Source organism: Geotrypetes seraphini, chromosome 9, assembly GCF_902459505.1.
Source record: "Geotrypetes seraphini chromosome 9, aGeoSer1.1, whole genome shotgun sequence".
Classification (NCBI taxonomy): Eukaryota; Metazoa; Chordata; class Amphibia; order Gymnophiona; family Dermophiidae; genus Geotrypetes; species Geotrypetes seraphini.
In genome coordinates, this window is record NC_047092.1 from 104,776,041 (window position 1) to 104,791,201 (window position 15,161).

General features: G+C 41.4%; 1 long non-coding RNA gene across 1 annotated transcript; it reads right to left on the reverse strand.

The window, feature by feature from the left end:
* Window positions 1-227: 227 nt before the first annotated feature.
* On the reverse strand, window positions 228-13,659 carry LOC117367256. Its single transcript, XR_004540716.1, has 3 exons — window positions 13,549-13,659; window positions 12,107-12,819; window positions 228-3,200 (listed from the first exon to the last, which is right to left on the reverse strand). It is a non-coding gene; the product is annotated as an uncharacterized LOC117367256 (long non-coding RNA).
* Between the last annotated feature and the right edge of the window lie 1,502 nt (window positions 13,660-15,161).

Consider the following 15,161-nt stretch of genomic DNA (forward strand, 5'->3'; position numbering starts at 1 on the left):
GTTAGATAGATTGTGAGCCCACCGGGACAGATAGGGAAAATGCTTGAGTACTGATCAGGATAATTGCACACATGCGTACTTATAGCTATTCTAGGGTTGTAAAATGAAAATGTCAAAAAAATAATGATGCAAAATATTTTAATAAAATCCAAAATCTTATTTTTTATTAGATATCAATATTAGATCATAAGAGTACTCAATTAATTGATTAGCAAATCAATTGAGTATCATTTTGCATCAGAGAATTATTACAGAAGCCAAAAGCTGGCCTTGCTCATAAAAAATTCCAATGTTTTACCAGTTACACGTCCATATATATCCTATATGACGATATTCCTTCGTTATAATCCATCTGCAGTCTAATTGGTTCACATTATTTATTCCCATATAAGGCTAGCTTCATATAGGCGTGTCACAAATTACATTCTTATATCTAAAAGTTACATTCTCACATTAAGCTTACATATTTTATAAAAAGAAGAAATACATAGACCAATATTATAATATACTTACAAAACTCCTCAGATTCTACATCCCTTCCTGTAAATATCAGTGTCTTTTCCTGAGATCTTTGTCTCACAAAAACTGCACAAAGAAAAGATGGAAAAAAGCAGGTACCCCTCCCCTCAAGGTTCTACGAAGTATAAAAAAGTTGCTCAAGGTCAGAGGTCAAACACCATCTGTTGCCTTATCAGGATCTCTTCAGGATTTCAGATATATGAAAATCAAAATAACATATATTCCTAATCTATCCTTATTTGTTGTTAACTTATTACCTATAGCTACCTAAGTAAATTTCTATTATGTAATTTTTCCTAACTTTCTGACACTTAATTTTGGATCAATTCATACCATGATACACATGTGGTTTAGATTTGTCCTTAGCAAACTCAAGTCATGGCAAATCTAGGGCCCCCTGGTATGTGGATACCAGGTCAAAAGCCAACTCCTGTCTGCCTACATTTCCCTGAGGATTGGCCTAGTTCAGGCTGGTCACTCTAACACAAAGAAGCTCTATAAGCAACTTAAGCTTCCCATCTGGGGTACATTTGATATGGTAGTCATCAATCACAAAAATGTCTTAGCCTGCCTCCCTATATCCGTCAAGCACATGACATATATCAAATCCATATGGTAACTTAAAATTCCTGTTTTTTAACTTTTTGTATTTCTGATCATTTTATTCCAGCCTATCCAATTTTTATTTATTCACTTATAGCTACTAATCCACATACTCACTTGCTCTTGGATTAGGCCCTATCTATCAACAGTTTTTCTAATTAGTAAATCCTGATGCAATGTGAGAAAGTGTAATAGCTGAATTTTTTTATTTCATGTTTGCTCACTTGTACCTGTCCAGGTAAACTAAGCTGGCCCTACTCAGAATTACTTAAGGCATAGGACAAGGTCCTGAGCCCCCCCTTGGGTCGTGGAGTGGGGTACCACACCAGGACCCACACCTGGAGCTTTAGTGGCCTTACCTTGCTCTGTTCTGAGGTTGCTTTGGGCATGACTTGTTCTCTGGATCAGTGTAAGATTGGGAGTCACTTTCTGCAAACATGTTTTTTCAATGCCAATTATACAGGATAAACTACAACACACAATCAGAAACACAAAAGCCAGGCCTATTAAAACACCCAATAGGCCTTTAACCCATGATATATTAGGCATCCATGCAGTTAGCCAATCAAACCAATCCTTATCCTCTACCTTAAATTGTTCCCAATTCTGCAATGCCTTATCTAGAGATGTGATATGTGCTTGCTGGTCAGAGAAGGAGTCAGGAATATAAGTACAACATTCTTGTCCAATGATGGCACATGTACCCCCCTGGGCTGCTAGGAGATAGTCGAGTGCCATCCTATTTTGAAGAGCTACAATGCGTGTTTGTCTGAGCTCTAGTGACAGAGATTGAGTAACTGCTGTTGTTTCATTACCCATAGTTTCAATAAGGGTGGATAATTTTTTTATAATTTGGATTAATTTACCTACTCCATAACTAGGTAAAAGGATCATAGCAAATCTTTCTCCTTCAGAAATGAGGAGTATTTCTTTTTGGTCGGGTAGGAGGCAATTCAGATAGGATTCTCACAGGGGGTAATAGGAACCTGATATAGCAGGTCCCATACCAACCCTCGTGAAGCCATCTGTATGCATATGGGCCACAAATCCACCAGCAGTCAGCATAAGAGGGTAACAAATAATTACTAACACCTGTAAGCCAGGCAAATTGTTGCCTGTCAGTAAAATAGTTAGAAACAGTAATATTTCCCAGTGAAAGAGAAATATTTGGACCATCAGAAGTAACATAATATTGACATGAACTTTTTCAAGCATACCAGGTGGTTTTATCTGTCCTTTTAGAATGGTAACAAAGAAACCCTCTCATGGGTCTATCTAAAACTGGGGCTGGTGGTTTATTTGGGTCAAAACTAAAAGCATAACGAGTAAATGTTTGAAGAAGAGAATATTGAACCATAGAGGAACAATTTCCTTCATGACTAAACTGTGGTGCAACTAAGCCATTACGTGGCATAAGATAAAGAGAATAATAACAAAGATCAGAAACATTCCATGCAAAAGGTCGAAAAGGTAACCCACTAGAGTGTTGTGGAAGCTGGGCACAAACCCAGCAATTGCTTACATTAGCATACCTAGCTACACGAAATTTCATTTGTTCATAGGAATTTCCCTGACCTACTATAGGTAAAAAAAGATTCCATTCTGCAAAAGTGTGGTGGAAAAAAGTAAAGAATAGTAATGGAGAACACCAAATAAGTAACATGGCTAAAATTAATACCTAATAACTAAAAACCTAATAACCTAAATAACTAAAAAATAAACAGTATTGAAAATATGCAAATATAATAATAGCGATGAGATGAACTACTAATAGTGTCTCTAGTCCTTGATTTCCTTGCAGGAACAATAGATATGCTCAGGTAGTCAGGTATTAGCAATGGGTGCTGGTTTAATGTCTTTCACGTGTACTAACGGTGTATACCCTTTTAATTTCACTGCATAAGGGAACACCACTTCCACTTGAAAAGGTCCATAAAAGTATGGCCGAGTCCATATATTTCTTGTATGTAACCTCTTATACACCCACTGATCCTGATGGAATCTGTAAACTGGAAGTGCTTGATCCACACTACTTGGAGTTCGTCGCGATTGAATCTCTGCTATAGCTGTCTGTAATGCTACAACATAATCAGAAAATAAAGTATCATTAGTACAATTTCCCAGTTTCACAAAAGCAAGGGGCATCTTTCTTCCAGTGGCAATTTGGAAAGGAGTCAAAGCAAATCTAGGCATATGCCTATTACGCACTACATAGAGTGCTGCTGGCAAATATTTTAGCCAGTCTTTAGACTCCAATGGCATAATTTTTCGCAATGCAGTTTTTATTAAATCATTCGATTTTTCAACAAAACTGTTTGATTGAGGATGGTAAACTGTTATGAATTTGTGCTTAATCAATAGTGAATTTGCCAATTCTTGTAATAATGCATTTTTAAAGTGGCTGGCATTATCTGTGGCTATCTCATAAGGAATTCCATGTCTTGGAATAATTTCATTTAAGAATACCTTTGCCACTTCTCCTGCTGTTTCTTTTTTACAGGGGTAGGCTTCAATCCAGCCCGAAAAAGGGCAAACACAAAGTAAAAGATACCTCTTACCTTGACAAGGTAAAATCCACATACCTTGTCTGTAAAATCCACATGCCACTTCTGAAAAGGTCCCTGCGGGATAGGTAGAGTGCCTGGTGCTACACAAGTACCTCTAGGATTAGTTTTTACACATACAGCACAACGTAATACAGTCTGTCTTTCTATTTTTTCTAAATTAGGATGCCAGATTTGCTGTGACAATTGACTAATCAAAGTAGCTGCACTTTCATGTAAGGCATTGTGCATTTGTTGGATCATTATCACCAGAGGTACCTGTGCCATACATGGCACACCTGACGAATTATACCAGATACCTTCTATACACTGACACTGTAAATTTGTCCATTGTTGAATCTCTTCCTCTGTCCATCTAGGAGCAGTCGTCTTTGCTCTTCTTGTTCCTTTGTAATCTTGCTCCTAGCTCTAGTCTGTATTAGCATTATGCCCTGTTGCTCTACAGCCCATTTTGCTGCTAGATCTGTCTGATTATGCATATATTGCTCCCACGATTCATCTTTCTTATCATGGGCCTTAATTTTACATAATGCCAATGTTTTGTCTGGGTATTACTGCAATAATCTATCCAATCTCTCTATCAAAGGTAAATGTTGAACTGGATGACCTCCAGAGTCTATGAATCCTCTCTTTTTCCATGTAATTAAATGCAATTTTGCTACTCCTAAAGCATATGCAGAATCTGAATAAACAGTAACTTTCCTTCCTATATTGTCCTGTAACACCTGGACTAATGCTGCTAATTCTGCAGTCTGAGCTGAATATTGATCTGATGGTAAACAATAAGTTTTCCACTTAGTGCTGTCAGCATCCCTATCATACATTGTGATAGCAAATGCTGCTCTGTTTGTAGCACTGGAACCATCTATAAAACAAATATATCCCTCACCTAGGGGTTTGTCATATTGTAGTAACATTTGTTGCTGTGGAATCAAAACTGAACACTCGTGCTCAGTACTGTCTTGTATTCCTAAAAAAGCATAAAACACTTGTGCTGGATCTTTATCCTTCATTTTTGGTTGCACATCCACTAAACCAGTGGTAAGCAGAGCCAAATACTTCCCTATACGCTGACTAGTAAATACTACTTCTGGCAATTTTAAAATATTCAAAATATCATGAGAAGTATGTACTGTGATATGACTGTATGGCAACAAATCCATAAGTTTTCCTACCAATGTTGCAACTGCCACTACACCTTTTTCACACTGAGAAAAAACCATTTCCACAGGTGTAAAACTTCCAGATAAATATCCACAAACATTGTCATTTTGTTGTAAAACTGCACCCCATCCAGGGTTTCCAATATGTAAATGTACTTGCACTTCTGTCCCAATCAAAGGTAAAACAAACTGTGGAGCATCTCTAATTGCTTGTTTTAACTCCTGTATAAGCACCACCAGTGCTGAATCTAATTGAATTCTGTCTCTGCTCTGAACATTTCCTTTCAATTTAGCCCTCAAAGGAAGTGTCCTAGTACTTAAACACGGTATCCATTGTCTAAGGAGTCCTAAGAATCCTCGTAATTCCTTCACTGTCTGTGATAAGGGTGTTTTTTCTATTTCCTGCACTAAATCTTTAGTTAAGGCTCGTACTGACTTGCCTACACGATACCCTAAAAAGGTAACCTCTTCTTCTGCTATTTGTAATTTCTCCTTATTAACCACATAACCATATTCACACAGAAAATTCAACAGTTCAATAGTATATTTCACATTATCTTCCACAGTAGGCGCAGACAATAACAAATCATCTACATAAGAAATCAAATGTATTTCTGGTGGAAGCCGTTCTTTAAAAATTTGCAAATCATGCATTAATATCCTTGAAAACACTGAAGGACTCTCTGAAAGCCCCTGAGGGAGACGTGCCCAACAATAGCGCTTACCATCAAAGGTAAAGGCTGTATAAGGACGTGACTTTGGATGTAGTGGAATAGTATAGAATGCATTTTTCAAATCAATGACAGTCAAATAAGATCCTAAAGGGACCTCATTCAGGACTGTTACAGGATTTGCAACTACAGGATACTCAGACTGAATTAATTTATTCAAACCCCTCAAATCATGCACTATTCTGTATGAGTCATCTGATTTCTGTATGGGAAACAAAGGAGTATTCCAGGCAGATGAACATTCTTCTAGAATCCCTTCTTTTACTAATTCTTCAATTATAGGAATACTTCCTGCTATAGCTGCTGGCTTCAATGGATATTGTGCTATTTTCGGTCCTACACCTTCTTGTAACATTTCAATTTGTATAGAATCTACAGTTTTCACTTTTCCATATCTAATATAATAAAATGCTAGGCCGCGCATGCGCACTAAAAAAAACGTGTTCCCTGATCTGTCGGGTTTTTTTTAGTGCACATGCGCGGGTTGTACGTCACCAAACTCGGCAACGCAAGCCATGTCCGCAGTCGGCCTCGAGCTCCTGGGGGCCGGCGGCTCGAGTCGCCCAGCCGGTGCTGAGTCCCCCCCACTCCCACTTCAGCTGGCACGGACGGTTTGAGAATGAGCGAGAGAACAACGCAGCCAGACGGACCGCGGGAAGGGAAAGGGGGGGAGGGTTTCGAGGGAGCCGGCTGGCCGCATAAATTATTTTAATTTGAAATTTGCCGCCGTCGCCACGGCTCCTCTCTCATCTTCCGACATAATATAAGTGCAGCTCATGAGAGGAGCCGCGGCGGCGGCTTTGAAAACGGCTCCCTTAGTTCGCTGCATTTTTTTTTTAAGTTTAAAACTGCCGCCGTGGCTCCTCTCACGATCCCGGCCTGTGTCAGAGAAGGCTTCCAACGCAGGCCGGATCGTGAGAGGAGCCGCGTAGGCATCTTTAAACTTAAAAAAAAATCCAGCAAAGAACTAAGGGAGCCGTTTTATCTCCATGCTGCTACGAAGGAACAGGTGAGGGGGAGGGAAATGCTGATGCTGATGCACAGGGAGCAGGCAGGCATGGCAGGCAAGCAGGCGAAGAGGGAAAGGGGCTGCTTTGGGGGTAGGGGTGTGCTGGGGGCACATAGCAGTCATGGGCAGGGGATCACAGAACAGGCAGGCATGGCTCAACAAGGGGAGAGGGAAAGGGGGCTACTTTGGTTTCCTGGGCCAGACAGCAATCATAGGGGGGAAACAGAAAGGGGCCACGGAGCAGGCAGGCATGGCACAAAAGGGGGCAGGGGCATTGGGAAACGGGGCTGCTTTGGGGGGAAGGGTGTTCTGGGGGCACACACCAATCATGCCGGGGAAGAGAAGGGGGCCACAGAGAGATAGGCAGGCATGGCGCAAGACAGAGACACAGACAGAAAGAATGACAGACAGACAGACAGCATCCAAGCACAGAGAGAGAAAGGAAAAAAAAAACAATCGTCTACTCTAGCACCTGTTGCACAGGGGGAGAACGAAAGAGATGCTGATGGACAGGGGGTTGAAGAAAAGGAACGGAGGACTAATGTTGGACAGGGGGAGAAGGAAAGAGGTGCTGCTGGACAGGGGGGAGGTAAAACAAAGGGAGAAGGGCTGCTGCTGCATAAGGAGAGCAGTGAAGGGGTGGTGGTGGACACAGGGGAGGTAAAAGGAAGGGAAAATGGACAGGGGGAGCAGGCAAGGGGTGGTGATGGACAGCCAAGGAAAAAGAAAGGCAGAAAGAAAAAAAGCGGCTAAGGAGAGAGAGAGAAAGAAATAAAGACAGACACACACACATATGTTCTAGCACCCGTTAATGTAACGGGCTTAAAGACTAGTTTCATCCATAATTCTTCTGGTACATGGTCCAATACATACTTCATTATTTCCTCTTTCTTAGAGGGTAAATTCTCCTTAAGAGGTGGTAATCCTATCCAGAATGTAGTATCTAGTGTTTGACCCAGAACACCCATATCATCTTGTATACTCAATAATATTGAGTGCACAAATGATGGAGGCTTACTTGTCTGTTCTCCTGTTCGTAACGATGTCCATAGACAAGTTTCCAGGACTCCCTGCCTTTCATCCCACTGGCATGGTAATTCTGGTTCAAACACAATTGTAGCTTCCAATTTATGCAGTGCATCTCTTCCTAATAAATTCACTGGACATTCAGGCGCATATACCACTTGCATATGCAACCATTTTCCTTCAATTTGCAGAGATACATTTTCTAGCAAATATTTTTCATTTTCCTGTCCTTCTATCCCCATGGTAGTAATACTCTCTTTTGAAAGTACTGCTCCTACAGGGATAAAATTTAAAGTAGTCATAGTGGCTCCAGTATCCACAATAAAATTATAAGTATGTCCATTTACTTTAATTTGAAGGCATGGATCTCCCTTTTTATATTTTGGAATTTTGAAAGAAATATACTGAGATAGTCAATCCTGTTTTCCAAACCCAGGTTTGGAACCCTGACACAGGTTCAGGTTCCCAGAATTGTGGCTGCTGCGTTGTCCATCCTCCGGGTCTACCTTGTCCTCGTACACCCCTAAAATTTCCTCTTCCTTGTCCCCGCATTATACCACTTCCTCTAAATCTTCCTCGACTTACTGCTTCATTTCTACACTCATTCTTATAATGTCCCATCAATCCATACTGCCAGCATCTCACTTGCAACCTTTCTGGATTCTTAGCTCTAATAATTTGAGCCAGTTCCACAACTATGTCATTCTTTTCTCGGTTTTTTTCTTTCGCTTGTTCCTCTTTAATTTGCATTGTCAAAACCTTTTTCTGCAGTTGCACTAATTCCTTATCCTGTTTACTTAGCTCATCTTCAGTTAATCTGCAATAGTGAGTGATATGGGACACTATCTCTGCCCAAGCCTTGTTTTCCAAACCAACTACAGCATCTAATCTGGCTTGTATATTTTTAGGTAAAGTAGTTGTCAACATCTGAGCTATCATTCCTTGTGCAAACACAGGCTCTCCTGTTTCTTTTTCCCAATTATCCTCAAACCGTTTTATAAACTCATAAATATCCATTCCTACTTTAAATTTGTGTGCAATTACCCTGTTCATATCTTTATGATCAGGATATAACATATGCATCGCATGCCAAATCTGGGGTCTAACTGCATTAAATGATGAACCATCGTGTGCAGAGTTAGTAATGTTTAAGGTTGGAAATCCTGCCTGTGTAAAAATTTGGCTAGCTTGACCCCCTAGACAAAGGTATAGCATCCGCTTAATATCCCCTATCGCTAGTGTATATCCTGCCGTTATTTGTTCAAATTTTGCTATCCAATTACTGGCTCCTCCTAACATAGAGGGTAACTGTTTCTTAACATTTTCCTGGTCCGTAAAAGACCAGGGTATATATGTAGTGGCTACACCTCCTCCTGTTAGGGGTTTATAAATCAGAGGTGCTTGTAAAATGGGTGATCCCTCATTTCTAAGCTCCTGAGATTTATTTACATTGCTTTGTTCATATTTCTCCCAAATTCTTAAACCCGTTTGCATATATGGGTAATCCCATTGTGGATCTCCTTTCCCATCCCGTATGCAAAATCGTGCTATATCTAATTTACTTGGATCCAAAGAGCCATTTCTGGGCCATATCTCCATCTGTGCGCTGGATACTTCAGTCCAGCCAGCCAAATTATCACACCATGGGACCACATAGAGCCAGGAATTTTCCTGCTGCTCTACATAATCCCTAGGTATCATAGCCTGGCTTACATAAGCAGCTGCACCTCTATCCTGAACTCCCGTTGTTGATAAGTCTTCTACCCACTTATGTAATACATCTGTCTGCTCTTCTAAATTCTTCAGGGCTTTCATAGTTAAATCTGATTGACGTGTCTGAAGCCCTTTTAGCTTCCCCTTTACAGGGTTTTTCGGCTTTCGAACAATCACCTCCTCTTCTGCATCTGCATTTGTGGCTGTCTCAGAATCTATCTCTATAGGTTTCATTTGTAAGACTCCAGATACATAGACCCAGTCTTTAGTCTGGCTATCTGATGTTGGTGCCTTGGGTATGGAGGTTTGACCCACAGTGGATAGGGGGGTCTTTTCTTTAGCTACATTTAAAGGTGTATAACCAATTGCTACTTCAGGAGTACTCGTAAGAATTGGATATAAACTACGTTTAACCTTCCCAGGCTCTAGATATGGTGGGGGCTCCAAACTCCCCCCTTGACCCGTAGAAAGACCTGTATTTTTATCTTTAACAACTGGTGTTGGGGATCCTGGAGAATTCTCACATAATTCATCCCACAAGTGCCAGTATTCTAAATGTTTCTGCTGGGAATTTCCTTTCTTTGAATCTAAAATCCACATTCGCAAACAACATAAGTCTGACCATAATACAGACCCTTCTTTCGGCCATGTCCATGATTCAGTGTTAATTACTGCTTTTCTACACCATTTATCATGAAAATGTTGTATCTCATTAGATAACAATGGATTAGCTTTTTTTATTGCTTCTATCGGCAACATGACTATTCACAATTATTCTCAAACAAATCCTAAATCACCTAAATACTTTCTCCTCTTAGCAAACAAAACACTTCAAAACCAAACTCTTTAAGAAACAAACCCCAGGAGGTATTTACAAAACACACTGCCCTGGGCGCTCACAGCCAACCTTAACAGGACAGCTGTAAAACCAGAGAGGGAAAAAACAGAGAGAGAGAGAAAGAAAGATCTGGCCAGAGAGACAGCAGAAATAAAGTCATAAAGCAAACTGAAGATACAATTTTTCCTCTATACCCCCAAATCTTAACAAACTAAACATATAATACAATATCCCCAAACACTATGCCTATATACAAAGCATTAATTCCTCCTACGTCTGACTTTAAAATTTTTTCTTTTTTTTTCAATTAATATTAGTATACAAATAAACTATACATATAACTCACGGTATTCCGTAGCTTCAAAAAGGGCCCCCCAGTCTGTTAATCAAAGAACAGACATACCTTATGTTGTACGTCCAAAAGAAACCCAAAGGTTCAAAAAATGAAACCTAGAAACGCAAAGTACGCTGCGGTCCCATCTGGGGTGCCAATTGATCAGGATAATTGCACACATGCGTACTTATAGCTATTCTAGGGTTGTAAAATGAAAATGTCAAAAAAATAATGATGCAAAATATTTTAATAAAATCCAAAATCTTATTTTTTATTAGATATTAATATTAGATCATAAGAGTACTCAATTAATTGATTAGCAAATCAATTGAGTATCATTTTGCATCAGAGAATTATTACAGAAGCCAAAAGCTGGCCTTGCTCATAAAAAATTCCAACGTTTTACCAGTTACACGTCCATATATATCCTAAATGATGACATTCCTTCGTTACAATCCATCTGCAATCTAATTGGTTCACATTATTTATTCCCATATAAGGCTAGCTTCATATAGGCATGTCACAAATTACATTCTTATATCTAAAAGTTACATTCTCACATTAAGCTTACATATTTTATAAAAAGAAGAAATACATAGACCAATATTATAATATACTTACAAAACTCCTCAGATTCTACATCCCTTCCTGTAAATATCAGTGTCTTTTCCTAGATCTTTGTCTCACAAAAACTGCACAAAGAAAAGATGGAAAAAAGCAGATACCCCTCCCCTCAAGGTTCTACGAAGTATAAAAAAGTTGCTCAAGGTCAGAGGTCAAACATCATCTGTTGCCTTATCAGGATCTCTTCAGGATTTCAGATATATGAAAATCAAAATAACATATATTCCTAATCTATCCTTATTTGTTGTAACTTATTACCTATAGCTACCTAAGTAAATTTCTATTATGTAATTTTTCCTAACTTTCTGACACTTAATTTTGGATCAATTCATACCATGATACACATGTGGTTTAGATTTGTCCTTAGCAAACTCAAGTCATGGCAAACCTAGGGCCCCCTGGTATGTGGATACCAGGTCAAAAACCAACTCCTGTCTGCCTACATTTCCCTGAGGATTGGCCTAGTTCAGGCTGGTCACTCTAACACAAAGAAGCTCTATAAGCAACTTAAGCTTCCCATCTGGGGTACATTTGATATGGTAGTCATCAATCACAAAAATGTCTTAGCCTGCCTCCCTATATCCGTCAAGCACATGACATATATCAAATCCATATGGTAACTTAAAATTCCTGTTTTTTAACTTTTTGTATTTCTGATCATTTTATTCCAGCCTATCCAATTTTTATTTATTCATTTATAGCTACTAATCCACATTCTCACTTGCTCTTGGATTAGGCCCTATCTATCAACAGTTTTTCTAATTAGTAAATCCTGATGCAATGTGAGAAAGTGCAATAGCTGAATTTTTTTATTTCATGTTTGCTCACTTGTACCTGTCCAGGTAAACTAAGCTGGCCCTACTCAGAATTACTTAAGGCATAGGACAAGGTCCTGAGTACCTGAATGTAAAACCACTTAGATAACCTTGATAGGCGGTATATAAAACACCTAATAAACTTGAAACTTGTGCATGGTACATACCTATACTGGCTCAGGGCACAGTTTCTTTCTGGTTGCTGGAATCCCCTTGCCATTCTACTGTGCTTAGGGTTTAGGGTGGAACTGATTCCATCCATTCCCTAGTTCTTCCCTCGAGGGCCAACATCTCAGCAATGTGATCTTTGCAGCGACCGATAGGTCTAGTAACCCCGGTAGCACGTCTGGTCTACTGCTACTCGTGCTGTCGGAATGCTGAGTTGTCTGCGGAATGGTGATTGGAGGGGGAGGGTCACGTGTGGCTGATGTTGCCGTGCTAGTTTGCCCAATAGTTAGGATATCCACGGCTGGTTTGCTACAGCTCTGTAGTTGTAGAGGTGTTGTGACCCTTTGGTATAGGTTTGACCATGGAATGTTTCTGTGTAAGTGGAACTTGTCGGGACTGTAATGAGTCATGGATGAGGGAGAGTGCTGGTGCTCGAATCAGACAGCTGTGGAGGGAGGGCTGGGCCCGATTTCACTCTTCTCTATAGTTTCTTTACTCATAATTCAGTGATGGTTTGAAAGTTGCCCATGATGTGTCGAGTTGATCCTTGGTATTTGTCCCTAGATGATGTTGTCAGTTGTCCTCCTGTAGCTTTATTCTTTTCTCAATGAGGAGATTGCTGATATCTTCACTGATTCAGGCGCATTCAGTGGCAATAGTGTGGAATGGCTGATGTGGGTGGAAGTGCAACCGCCAAGCTGACCTTGTTCCACTGTAGGGAGAGGAAATAAAAGGAAGGTCGTGAAGAGGATGCTGTCCTTTGAATAGAACATAATCATACAACCGTCTAGATACATTCATTGTTCCTACACCTACACAAATGAATCATTTCTATAGCACTACCAGACTCACAAAGAGTAAGGAAACAGTCCCTGCTCAATAGAGCTTACACTTGAAACAAGGAAGAAGGACAAACGAGATGTCATGGATAAAGTAAAGGGGTTTCATGGGCAAAGGTGAAATCCAAAAGGTTGGTTTTCTGTCTGCTTGTAAACAAGGACAAACTCAGGTAATTGATTGCAGGCATAGGGGGCGTCTGGTTTAGGCAGGGGAGGGGAAGGCTTACTGATCTGAGGAGTGGAGCTATCAGAGAGACGTATAAGGAGAGAGAACACACTTGTAGGTGAGTAATAACATCTTGAAGGGTATGCCGTGGCGGATAGGGAGCCGGCGAAGTGACTGAAAGAGAGGGGTGACGTGAGCATTGGGAGGTTGGTTGAAGATGAGTCAAGTGGCAGAGTCTTGCACAGATTGGAAGGAGAGAAGAGGTGACCCTGAGGGATACCAGGTAGGATGACAGTACTGTAAGTGTGAGCTTGGACATGGGAAGGGGGAGGGGGTTGGAGGGGGGTTGTGGACCAAAGCTAGAGGTGAAATGATGAGGAAAGTGAAGGTAAAGGTTCCTGTAGTAGGAGTAAAGCCCACATACAAGATAGCATACCTGAAAAAGCGCATCCTTGAATGCGGCCTTATGGGGGGGAGACAGGCACGTTGAGATGTGGATAGGGTTGGTGATGTGGATGGGAGGTTGAGCTGACCCCATAAAAGTTACCTGTCCCCATAAAAAGCAGCAATTACTTCAGAAAGTTTTGATTTTTTTAAAGCCTTAGTTTATTTAAACCAACAATAAAATACAATCTTTTTTTTTTTAACACCCCCCCTTCTTTTTTAATACCCCCTCCTCTCTATAAAAATATATTTTTAATAATAATCCATGAGTCACAAAGCAAGGGTGCACATAGGAAAAGGGAGCATCATAAAACACTGCAGTGAGCATTAGAACATTAATATACCCATTGTTAAACTGAAGCCAGATTAATACAGATCGATCCTGCACAGTCAACGCTAAAAGAAAACAGTCCTTCTCATACATACAGAACACCACCTCCCTACCCCTCATACTGGCCCACTTGCTTCCTTGTCACCATCACCACACTCTCCCTATCCCTGATCCCGTCACCATCATTTCTGTACCCCCTTTTGCTTGTCCCTGTCACCAGATTCTCTCCCTTCCCCTTCACCCCATCCAGCCTGCCACTTTACTCTCCCTACATCTCTCTCTGCCCAAGGTGGAAGGCTATCACCTTGGCTGGCCTGTCTGCCACCTTATTATCTAGCCACCTGTCATCCCATGCTCCATGTCACCATTGCCTCATTCGCTCTACCTCTCATGATGGTCGTCATCTGTCCCTTTTGCTAGTTCTCATATTAGCTATACTGTCTGCTTACTTGTTTCTGCTATCTTGTGCCCCCCCTCTCCCTGTCACCTCACTCTCTCCCTTCATGCTAGCTCTCACTCTTTCTTCTCCTTACCCTGGCCTGCCTGTCACTTCCCTCTCCCTTCCCCCTAGCTGTCCCCCCACAATCCCAAGCCCACCCCTGCCTAACCTGTGGACCAAATTGACTCTCCTCTCTTTCCTCCCCCACCTGTCACATGCAGGCCAAGTCCCAGCACTCACCATGCCTTTCCCCCTCCCCCTCCCCCACCCCCACTAACCTGACCTCAGCAGCACCAGCCAGCTCCTGCCAAGTGGTTTGGCAAGGGGAATAGGCCCTCTCCCAGCCAGCCCACCCCAGTGCCCAGGAGCTGCAGCCATCTTCACTACGGCAGCGGGGAGCCATGGAGGGGGAGGTGCAGGAATCTGGCCTGACCCGCCCCACCCCCAGAGGTCCTTCCCTTCTCCAGACCCAGTGTCCACACTTACCCCGTGCAACTTTGGCCAGTTCAGGTGGGGGCAGGGCAGAACGCAGCTGGGAGCCAGAGAGCCATCATGCTCATCGTTTAGGCGGCTGCACAAAGGCAACGAAAAGTGAAACACTGCAGCTCCCCAGAAACAGCAACTTGGCCATCAGCTCTCCCTCTTCTAGAGCTCATCAAGTAGGCAGTAAGCTCAACACAGGCACACATTGGTTCAGCTGCAGCACAATGGGCCAATCATAAATGACCTTAGAACGCTGAGATTGTTTGTGATTGGCCCATTGTGCTACAGCTGAACTAATGTGTGCCTGTGTTGAGCTTGTTGCCTACATGATGATCTCCATGCCTATGTGACA